Source organism: Lepisosteus oculatus, chromosome 14 (assembly GCF_040954835.1).
Source record: "Lepisosteus oculatus isolate fLepOcu1 chromosome 14, fLepOcu1.hap2, whole genome shotgun sequence".
Classification (NCBI taxonomy): Eukaryota; Metazoa; Chordata; class Actinopteri; order Semionotiformes; family Lepisosteidae; genus Lepisosteus; species Lepisosteus oculatus.
This window is the reverse complement of record NC_090709.1, coordinates 48,657,162-48,669,406: the sequence shown is the minus strand read 5'-3', so window position 1 is coordinate 48,669,406 and position 12,245 is coordinate 48,657,162. Positions and strand designations below refer to the sequence as shown.

Sequence of the window (12,245 nt, the reverse complement as noted above, 5' to 3'; positions counted from 1 at the left end):
CCTTCGATAGCTCAGTTGGTAGAGCGGAGGACTGTAGTGGAGTCAACAGGGAATCCTTAGATCGCTGGTTCGATTCCGGCTTGAAGGAAGGTGCTTTTCGTGTAATTTAATCAAAGAGTTAAAAACGTTTTATTCAGACATTGATCAAAAGCTCAATAATCGACTAAGCAAAGGCTCCTGTTCCGAATTCAGCCCACGTCTGATTGTCTTGTTTTGGCCAAGATCTGATCTTTGAATTAAGGGACTACACTGTCTGCTTTGTAATTCAAAAATACATACAAATGTCAAGTTTTTTGTAGATATAAAGGTGTTCTCTGTTTTCAAAGGATAGTTACTTAATTGGCATAATGATTTGGTATTGATTTTGTATCGTTGTATTATAAAGTTTGTGCTTTCTGTGTTTTTATCATATTGTGAACTTATTTTTTAAACAAATGCTTACAAAGGCAAACACGGCACACATCTGTTCATACCAGCGGTGAATTGTACATTTTTATTAAGTACAAGCTACTGTGCACTTCTGGGAGTATAACAGGTTCGATATAAAGTGGCAAAAATATAGAAGGGGAAAACACCCCAGACTGCATGTAAAGCCCTCGTTGTGACTGTTTTAGATAAAATGGCGTACTATGCACGAAATGTTGCAGAAACACAATCTGATATTTTGATACAGGTAGGCCAGCGCTTCCAAAGCATGCAGGTGTAGAACAGGACTTAATGCATTTTTATACAAAAATTCGTATTCTATATTCTGGTCGCTTGCAGATTAGAATGGCATATGTTTAGCAATAATATTATTTATGGTACCTGAAAGTTTCAGGTTGTTGCACAAAGCTAAGGTATGCGTATACGTGATCTGACAACTGGAATCAATTTCCTGTCGTTAAACTCTGTTTATTTTTAAGTTGAGGCCCAGGATCCAAATCTTCAGTTCTGATTTTTTAAAGTGATATCTTTCCTTCCTGTCGTGGAAGTCACACGATGTGAGCAATTGTTTTTTTTTACGTTGCGATCCAAAGAGCCTCAGACGCACAGTCTAACAGTAACCAAACCAGAATGGATTCTGCTGGGAGCCGGGCTGAGCTCATTCTCACTCCCTGTGCTGAAAACAGAATTATTTCTTCCCCGAACATCGTCTACAGATCACTTGTGCGCTTTTAACCTTCTCGCAGCTACGGGCGAGACTGACGCTCATGATATGAAGGCACCCGCTGGAACACATTCTCTAACTCTCACAATCGCGACAGACTTCGCTTTTTTTTTAAAAAGTAGATATAGCCCTGAAAAAAGCATTAGCTTTATCAGTTTTTACATTAATCTATTTTGAATCAAAGTTTGATTTTTTTTATTGCATTTTACATTATAATAATAATAATTATCATCATCATCATTATTGCTTACACTTATATAGCGCTGTTCTGGATACTCCACTCAATGCGCTTTACAGGTAATGGGGACTCCCCTCCACCATACTCCTGAATGATCACAGAGAGTGAGGACCTCGGTTTTACGTCTCAGCCGAAGGACGGCACCTGATTACAGTTTAGTGTCCCCGTCATTGTACTGGGGTATCAGGACCCGCATGGACTGCAGGGTGAGCGCCCAGCGACAGAAACCAGACGTGTGTCGGGCTCGGCTGTGAGCAGGACAATGACGTCACGGGGACAAAGTAGAGGAAATCAAAACGGTTCTATAAAAGACCCGTGTCAGCTGTTGGTTTGCAGTCTGGACTCTGAATCCTCCGATCTGATTTTAAATCTCTCTAATACCTGAGCGGCTTCTTCCGAGTATTTATTCGTATACTTATTAGTAGTATGAAGGATGTGACAAATTTATGATTTCTGGAACAAAATGGTTTTTATTTGCATTCGAAATGAAGCGGAATTTTAGCGCGACACACAAACCCTTTGTCTTTTTTAGAAAGTAATTTTTAAACAGACATAAATGTAGAAAACTTGTTTTATTTTAGCACTACAATAGCAGGGTCAGTGGCGTAATGAATAACACGTCAGGACTTCCATCAGAAAATTATACTGTAGGTTGGACTGCCGTCTGGCTTGTTTCGTTTATACCACTTACATTCTTTTATATAAAAGAACTCCACCTGAAAGCTATAGAACACACTTTAGGTAAGTTGTCTGCAGCCTCATGCGAATTTCGACAACTTACCCAAAACACTTGTAAGAAAACCGGTTCAGGGACGCCAAATATGTAATCATAGTGGCTCTCTGAAGGCACCAGTTCTGTAGGGTTTGGGCATTTACTGAGACAATTATTAATTGTAGCAGTAAATCACAAAGTTGATTCTTTTGATGGCTTAAGAATCCAACCATGCGACATAACTCAAACAACGCACACACACAGGTACTAATACACGAGGATACATTTATTAATACATAGAATATGCATGTAAACCTAACAGATCTTATCGAGAGGGTTATCAGAATACAAAAGATATATATTCAATCAGTTACAAAGAGTTACATATATCAAGAGGACATACGTTCAGTATATCATTCATTAAGACCGTTTCATAAATGAACTTGGTTATAACTTCTACATTAGATACTCGAAACAAGTACATAACTCTTAGGAATTAAATTGATATCAACTGGTTGGGATAACAATTTAATTCTCGAGCTGTAATGCATTGAAGTTGAATACTCATCCAATCTCTGGGGATTCAGATCTCCTGCGGGCACAAAGAAAAACTCTTTGCACTCCGCGCTCTCTGGCTCCGTGCCAGGCTGTGCTGTGCGGCTTGCGACGGTGCGCTGCTGATGCTCACTGTTGGCTTTAACTAGCAAAGTTTGTGCACAGGAGAAAAGATGACTGTGGGTCCCAGCAAGTCAGGAAGAGGACTGGTTCGTTCCTGATGAAGAGCTAGTTCTGAATAGTGATTCAGCTGTCCACAGTTCCGACCTGTTCACGAGGCCTGCTGCTGGTTACTCTCTGGCAACCTCCACTCTAGACTCTTAGAACAAAGGAAGGTTCTGGCACTCGGACACACTGGCCGTTCCGTGGTTGTCCGGGCTGAGTCTCAGGATGGTCAGGAGGCGCGCTGCGAGAATGTCCTGCCCTTGGGAGCCTTCTGGTCCTGGGCCGTCCTGCCCTGGAATTCTCCTTTGAATTCCCTTTAGAACAGTCCACAGAATCCTCTCCAGAATCTTACTGAATCTCGTTGAATCTCTCAGGCTCTCTGTGTTGCCTGTTTTTACCTGGAGGAACTTCAGCTCATTGATTGGCTGAAAGTTCCATGGGCATCAGAGTCCCACGTGGGTTACTCCCTAGACAGATAGGCGCCAATGGATGACCATTGATCATGATAGCCAGGCTTAGCTAAGTGCACCCCCCTTTGGGAGCTGTCTTTTATCAAAGGAACCCTAAATCAGCCTGCATGGTTTCTCTGTGGCTGCACCACAGAGATGAACAGAGAAATGAGGCCTCATTTGGGAAGGCTCAGAACACTTAATTCTTTCTTATTAATAAGCCTCGCCGCTACATATCCCCCCTTTTTGAAGGTCACGAGGTCCTGAGGCATTGTTGCCTTCAAAACAAAACAGAGTTAAGTGATGTCCCTTGCCATTAGAACATTAATCTTAAATGTCCACATTACTCCTCGAGAATTCATACCGGAACCAGCATTGGATACAAACAGGATGAATAACATCTGGAGTATGTATAAACACGGTAGGAGACATTATCTAAGTCTAGGAATTACACATCAGGAAGTTCACTGTCAATATCTGATACCTCTGTAGTAGATATTTGGGAAGAAGTAACTTCCTTTCTTTTGGCATGCTACCTTTGACTCATTCATGCTACCCAGAGTACATCTTGATGTGAGAGTACATCATTCAGAGTACACTGTCAGTCATGATCCAGCTACCTGGCAGTAGTGTTACAATAACAACAGTTCCTGTTCCCAGCCCCCCCGATAAACCACAACACCTGTGTTGGGTATCTGCTAGGGTGGTTTGGAGGTTTGTTCCATTAAAGCAAACTCAACTACCTGTACCTCTTCAGGGCTTACTGTTTCTTGGATTTCTATCCAATTCCTTAGTGTGGCACCTGAAGGCATCCACGACCTCAAGTTTGGTCTTAAATTGTCTGGTTCCAGACCATACAGTATTAAGTTCAAGAACACTGTGGCCTCCTCGGGAACTTGCAGGAAAACTGTTTGATTAGGTAGCTGCATTGCGGTAGCTGTATCATGCCTGTCACAAGTCATAGTGTCAGTTAAATGTGGTGTGCTGACCAGCCATTAACTTCCCACCTGCTCTTCATGGGGTTCATTAACCTCCCTCTGCCCATTAGTAGCTTTACACCCTTCATTGGTGAATCGTTTAGACACAGCCAATGGATAGCTTTGGTAGCCATACCCATCTCAAGATTTGGAACCGAATTCAATCTTGGATTGCCTTCTGGGTGAGCTATGAGCGATGGGGTTAATGTCACATACTCCTCTACTGAGAAGAGTGGAATCAAGTGGGTTGGGAATTGTGCCATGGTTAGACTGGCTACAGTGGCACTAAACTCCCTTAACAGGTCTTGTGTCAACATTCTGGCCTGTTGCACACAAGCATAAACCCACTGTATAACACCGGCAATCATGTCCACTGGTTGGGGAATAAGATTTAACCCTGTTGCATAGGAAGTTGCCTGTAGGGTTTTCCCTAAGCTTTCCAACTTTTGCTGCTGTCGATACAGTCTGTCACTACCCTCTGGCATCTCTGACACCTGCCTTCTTGGGGCAGTCAGGGTGAGAGTGCCAGTAGCACACAAACCTACCAGAAATAGCAAATGCACAACAGTGGTGGCAGCAATCAGTCCTCCCAAAAGTCTTTTCGGGTGGCTGATCCCAGTCATCTCCTTCTGAGTGACTGTTGCCTTTCTAAGCTGGCGCAGCGTGTACATGGTGTCTTTCTCAGTATGCCATGTGGCATCTTGGGCACCAACATCCTGGAAATCTGTGGAGATCTGACGCAGCTGCTGATGCTGTTCCTCCTTTTCCAGGGCATCTGCTCTTTCGATTTGTTCATGCCTGTGCTCTAGGAACCCTGCAGGGGGCGGTGCAGCGGTGGAGCATGCCTGACCCTCGGCTGAGTGGTCATCTGGAGTGTCTGAGTGATCTGGGATTGTTACCCTATTCTCACTGTTCAGGTCCACCCTGCACACTTCCCGATTGAGGAATCCCTCTATCGGCATGTTTACAATCGTTCGCTGGGCGTGGGTGTAGGACACCTGCTCGCTCCCCCCTTCCCTCGCTAAGGGTTCAGGGAGCTGCCCCAGCAGTGGGATAGCTAGTTCACTGTCTTTGAACTTACTATCACTCACCAGGCCCATGTCAGTGCAGGCGGGGATTCTGACACCTCTCTTTGCGATGTCCTGCACTGGCAGGCGGGTGACTTTACCATCCAGCTCCAGTCTGGCTGAACCACTGTTGGTCAGACTCAGACTGACAGACTGAGCTGGTGGCTGTAAGAAAACCGGCTCGGCTTTCATTCCCTGTCCCTTCTGGGGGACTGGGTGTGTAGGCAACCCTGCCGTTGAGGCAGGAACAATCAGGTCAGTCTCACTCACTACCTGGTAGTTGTGAGAAATAATGTTACCTGACTGCAGGTTCCCTGGGTCACAGCAGAGGGAATCGGCATCTGGGATCAGGTGTGTCCACAGCGCAGTAGTCTCAGCGTCCAGCTGGACCTCCTGTCTAACCTGTGAATGTTGCACTAGGGGCACCTGGCGGTGGCCCTGTGACAGCTGCTCAAGCAGATCCTCACTAATAGAGGACCTCTCAGGGCTAAGGGTGAGGGCTTCATCACCAACCTGCTCTCCTGCCATCTGGATCCCTTCCACCACTGCAGGGTGGTGGTCCTGACCCCTCTTGGGTGCCAGGGTGCACAGGGAAAGCTCCTTTTCATCGCCAGGTGGGGAGATCTGCTCCTCTTTAGGGACGTAAAAGGTGTGTGCTTTACCTGGTGGATCAGGCGGCTGCTTGGAGCACCGCTCCTGTGGCATGGAGGCTGTTGGGACCTCAGCCGGGACACGACTTCCCTGTATATCCGGGGAACAAGGAAATATTTTTATTTCTTGTCCAGAGGGAACAGAAGGAATCTCCGCATGGGCTTCTGTGTTCGGTGGGCACTGTGTGAGCACAGTCTGCCTCTTGGCCCCCCTTTCCTTCTGTACAGAAGGCTTAGGAGCCTTGACCTGTTTCCACACCTTGCCTTTCTGGTGATCCACCAAAGGTTCCTCTCTGAGTCGCATGCCCTTTTCTTTTTCTACCCGTTTGAGCTTGCCGTGTGACTTCAAACACCTTTCAACCTCAGTGTCAATCAGTGTCTCACTGGGTAAGACATCTCCTATGGCAGCCTTGAGGTAAAAGCTTCTTGCTTTTCCTCTGCGTTTTACTGCCTGCTCTGTGACTTCAGGGGTGGAGTCAGCACTTACTTGGGAGTGGCTGACCTTATCCAGGCAGGACCCCTTCCGCTCAATCAGATAGACTGAGGGAGGGAGAGGGGGCGGGTCTCCGCCTCCTCCAGTGGAGAGTATCAGCTCATTCACGCTTCCGGCAGCCTTGGGGAGCGGTTGTCCCTGTCCTAATAAAGCTTGTTCAAGCCTGGCCAGGCGGGCGGCTACTGAATCCTTTTGTTCAGCCTTTTCTAGCCCTTTCCCTCCCCCGGTGTTCTCATGGCACTTAGGACGCTGGGTGCGGTCCTGTGTGAGTGCTTTGGAACGGGGCTTAGCCAGCTCAGGAGCCTGTGCTCCTTCGAGCAGGGGGGAATTAACCCTGCTGGCTCTGACGGCGAACACAGTCGCTTTAACAGCTTTTTGCTCAGAGCGACTTTGGACATCATACTCCCAGGCCTTCTGCACGAATCTCTTAATATCAGTCATTTTCATGGTCTGTGCATCTGTATGCATTAAGATCATCTTTCTGACTGATGGGTGGAGATTCACAATGAATAAACCCTTGAAATGTGTGTTCTTTTTGCAACCCTCATCATTTCACCCTGCAAAATAAGTTCGCCTAAGTCTCTCGTAATATTCGCGAGGGGACTCTGCTCTCTCGTGCTTAATGTTAAGAGCGGCGGCTATCGCAGCAGTCGGGTCAATAAACGCACTGTATTCTTCGATAAGTGCTTGACAAAGCTGCTCAAAGTCATTACAGACTTCTTTCATCTGCCTAGCCATCCACTCATGTACAGCTCTGCTGGTAGTTTTCCTGACCAGAAACACTTTCTCCTGTTCTGTGGCGTTTGGCAGGTACTGCAGGTTATACCTGAGGTCCTGAATATAACTCTCGATATTATTCTCTGACACTGCGGGGTCAAATCTCTCTATGTCCTTCGCTAGCTCTCTCAGAGAATGGAGATTTATTCTCCTAGCTTCTCCGCTGACGGAGATATGGAAGAGATCGTGGTCAGACCTGTCGCTGCTAGAGAGAGTGCTTAATAGCGACTCGAATTCAGACCTTTTAGCAACCATCGTTAAACTTAAAGAGTATTACTTTTAAGTACGAAATCACAGTTTTACCACAGAAAACCACAAGATCAAGTATGCAATCAACCCGGTAGATCGCAAATGATCACAAAACAATCAAGCACTGCTTAAAGAGCAAGGGGAACTTTTTCTTTCGGCTTTCAGCACACTGTATTGTCGTGTATGAAACCCGCGGCGTTTTATATTGAATTATTCCGCTTGGTTGACTCATTTCAGTCTTGCCACGCCCGTGCCAGAGACGCCAAATAATGTAGATTAAGCCGGTTCATAGCCGTTTCAGGGACGCCAAATATGTAATCATAGTGGCTCTCTGAAGGCACCAGTTCTGTAGGGTTTGGGCATTTACTGAGACAATTATTAATTGTAGCAGTAAATCACAAAGTTGATTCTTTTGATGGCTTTAGAATCCAACCATGCGACATAACTCAAACAACGCGCACACACAGGTACTAATACACGAGGATACATTTATTAATACATAGAATATGCATATAAACCTAACAGATCTTATCGAGAGGGTTATCAGAATACAAAAGATATATATTCAATCAGTTACAAAGTGTTACACATATCAAGAGGACATACGTTCAGTATATCATTCATTAAGACCGTTTCGTAAAGTGAACTTGGTTACAACTTCTACATTAGATACTCAAACAAGTACATAACTCTTAGGAATTAAATTGATATCAACTGGTTGGGATAACAATTGAATTCTCGAGCTGTAATGCATTGAAGTTGAATACTCATCCAATCTCTGGGGATTCAGATCTCCTGCGGACTCAAAGAAACAGTTGCAGGCTGTTGCTGTCCAATCCGCGCTCTCTGGCTCGGTGCCAGGCTGTGCTGTGCGGCTTGCGACGGTGCGCTGCTGATGCTCATTGTTGGCTTTAACTAGCAAAGTTTGTGCACAGGAGAAAAGATGACTGTGGGTCCCAGCAAGTCAGGAAGAGGACCGGTTCGTTCCTGATGAAGAGCTAGTTCTGAATAGTAATTCAGCTGTCCACAGTTCCGACCTGTTCACGAGGCCTGCTGCTGGTTACTCTCTGGCAACCTCAACTCTAGACTCTTAGAACAAAGGAAAGTTCTGGCACTCGGACACACTGGCCGTTCTGTGGTTGTCCGGGCTGAGTCTCAGGATGGTCAGGAGGTGCGCTGCGAGAATGTCCTGCCGTTGGGAGCCTTCTGCTCCTGGGCCGTCCTGCCCTGGAATTCTCACAGAATCTTGTTGAATCTGAATCTGAAAACTCCAGGCTCTCTGTGTTGCCTGTTTTTACCTGGAGGAACTTCAGCTCATTGATTGGCTGAAAGTTCCATGGGCATCAGAGTCCCACGTGGGTTACTCTGCCCTACCAGTCCCTGATTGGTTGATTAAGGTGAGATATGAGTCACTTAGTCCTGACACTTAGTAATGCAGTCCAGATGTCCAACTGGCACTCCCTAGACAGATAGGCACCAATGGATGACCATTGATCATGATAGCCAGGCTTAGCTTAGTGCATCCCCCTGTGGGAGCTGTCCTTATCAAAAGAAAACATCTTGCATGAATAGTTTCTCTGTGGCTGCACCACAGAGATGAACAGAGAAATGGGGCCTCATTTGGGAAGCTCAGAAACACTTAATTCTGCATTATTATTAAGCCTCGCCGCTACATATCCCCCCTTTTTGAAGGTCACGAGGTCCTGAGGCGTTGTTGCCTTCAAAACAAAACAGAGTTAAGTGATGTCCCTTGCCATTAGAACACTAATCTTAAATGTCTACATTACTCCTCGAGAATTCATACCGGAACCAGCATTGGATACAAACAGGATGAATAACATCTGGAGTATGTATAAACACGGTAGGAGACATTATCTCAGTCTAGGAATTACACATCAGGAAGTTCACTGTCAATATCTGATACCTCTGTGGTAGATATTTGGGGAGAAGTCACTTCCTTTCTTTTGACATGCTACCTTTGACTCATTCATGCTACCCAGAGTACATCTTGATGTGAGAGTACATCATTCAGAGTACACTGTCAGTCATGATCCAGCTACCTGACAGTAGTGTTACTATAACAACAGTTCCTGTTCCCAGCCCCCGATAAACCACAACACCTGTGTTGGGTATCTGCTAGGGTGGTTTGGAGGTTTGTTCCATTAAAGCAAACTAACTACCTGTACCTCTTCAGGGCTTACTGTTTCTTGGATTTCTATCCAATTGAATAGTGTGGCACCTGAAGGCATCTTAGACCTCAAGTTTGGTCTTATATTGTCTGGTTCCAGACCGTACAGTGTTAAGTTACCATGCTGTACTATGGCCTCCTCGGGAACTTACAGGAAAACTATTGGTTAGATAGCTGCATTGTGGTAGCTGTATCATGCCCGTCACAAGTCATAGTGTCAGTTAAATGTGGTGTGCTGACCAGCCATTTACTTCCCACCTGCTCTTCATGGGGTTCATTAACCTCCCTCTGCCCATTAGTAGCTTTACACCCTTCATTGGTGAATCGTTTAGACACAGCCAATGGATAGCTTTGGTAGCCATACCCATCTCAAGATTTGGAACCGAATTCAATCTTGGTTTGCCTTCTGGGTGAGCTATGAGCGATGGGGTTAATGTCACATACTCCTCTACTGAGAAGAGTGGAATCAAGTGGGTTGGGAATTGTGCCATGGCTAGACTGGCTACAGTGGCACTAAACTCCCTTAACAGGTCTTGTGTCAACATTCTGGCCTGTTGCACACAAGCATAAACCCACTGTATAACACCAACAATCATGTCCACTGGTTGGGGAATAAGATTTAACCCTGTTGCATAGGAAATTGCCTGTAGGGTTTTCCCTAAGCTTTCCAACTTTTGCTGCTGTCGATACAGTCTGTCACTACCCTCTGGCATCTCTGACCCCTGCCTTCTTGGGGCAGTCAGGGTGAGAGTGCCAGTAGCACACAAACCTACCAGAAATAGCAAATGCACAACAGTGGTGGCAGCAATCAGTCCTCCCAAAAGTCTTTTCGGGTGGCTGATCCCAGTCATCTCCTTCTGTGTGACTGTTGCCTTTCTAAGCTGGCGCAGCATGTACATGGTGTCTTTCTCAGTATGCCCTGTGGCATCTTGGGCACCAACATCCTGGAAATCTGGGGGGATCTGACGCAGCGGCTGATGCTGCTCCTCCGTTTCCAGGGCATCTGCTTTTTCGATTTGTTCATGCCTGTGCTCTAGGAACCCTGCAGGGGGCGGTGCAGCGGTGGAGCATGCCTGACCCTCGGCTGAGTGGTCATCTGGAGCACCTGAGTGATCTGGGATTGTTACCCTATTCTCACTGTTCAGGTCCACCCTGCACACCTCCTGATTGAGGAATCCCTCTATCGGCATGTTTACAATCGTTCGCTGGGCATGGGTGTAGGACACCAGCTCGCTCCCCCCTTCCCTCGCTAGGGGTTCAGGGAGCTGCCCCAGCAGTGCGATAGCTAGTTCACTGTCTTTGAACTCACTATCACTCACCAGGCCCATGTCAGTGCAGGCGGGGATTCTGACACCCCTCTTTGCGATGTCCTGCACTGGCAGGCGGGTGACTTTACCATCCAGCTCCAGTCTGGCTGAACCACTGTTGGTCAGACTCAGACTGACAGACTGAGCTGGTGGCTGTAAGAAAACCGGCTCGGCTTTCATTCCCTGTCCCTTCTGGGGGACTGGGTGTGTTGGCAACCCTGCCGTTGAGGCAGGAACAATCAGGTCAGTCTCACTCACTACCTGGTAGTTGTGAGAAATAATGTTACCTGACTGCAGGTTCCCTGGGTCAAAGCAGAGGGAATCGGCATCTGGGATCAAGTGTGTCCACAGCGCAGTAGTCTCAGCGTCGAGCTGGACCTCCTGTCTAACCTGTGAATGTTGCACCAGGGGCTCCTGGCGGTGGCCCTGTGACAGCTGCTCAAGCAGATCCTCACTAATAGAGGACCTCTCAGGGCTAAGGGTGAGGGCTACATCACCAACCTGCTCTCCTGCCATCTGGATCCCTTCCACCACTGCAGGGTGGTGGTCCTGACCCCTCTTGGGTGCCAGGGTGTACAGGGAAAGCTCCTTTTCATCGCCAGGTGGGGAGATCTGCTCCTCTTTAGGGATGTAAAAGGGGTGTGCTTTACCTGGTGGATCAGGCGACTGCTCGGAGCAGCGCTCCTGTGGCAGGGAGGCTGTTGGGACCTCAGCCGGGACACGACTTCCCTGTATATCTGGGGAACAAGGAAATATTTTTATTTCTTGTCCAGAGGGAACAGAAGGAATCTCCGCATAGGCTTCTGTGTTTGGTGGGCACTGTGTGAGCACAGTCTGCCTCTTGGCCCCCCTTTCCTTCTGTACAGAAGGCTTAGGAGCCTTGACCTGTTTCCACACCTTGCCTTTCTGGTGATCCACCAAAGGTTCCTCTCTGAGTCGCATGCCCTTTTCTTTTTCTACCCGTTTGAGCTTGCCGTGTGACTTCAAACACCTTTCAACCTCAGTGTCAATCAGTGTCTCACTGGGTAAGACATCTCCTATGGCAGCCTTGAGGTAAAAGCTTCTTGCTTTTCCTCTGCGTTTTACTGCCTGCTCTGTGACTTCAGGGGTGGAGTCAGCACTTACTTGGGAGTGGCTGACCTTATCCAGGCAGGACCCCTTCCGCTTCATCAGATAGACTGAGGGAGGGAGAGGGGGCGGGTCTCCGCCTCCTCCAGTGGAGAGTATCAGCTCATTCACGCTTCCGGCAGCCTTGGGGAGCGGTTGTC

The 12,245-nt window shown here is 47.1% G+C and overlaps 1 non-coding gene across 1 annotated transcript; it reads left to right on the top strand.

Annotated features, from left to right (window-relative positions):
- Window positions 1–88, top strand: trnay-gua (transfer RNA tyrosine (anticodon GUA)). The gene is given in 2 exon segments: window positions 1–37; window positions 53–88. It is a non-coding gene; the product is annotated as a tRNA-Tyr (tRNA).
- Window positions 89–12,245: the final 12,157 nt, after the last annotated feature.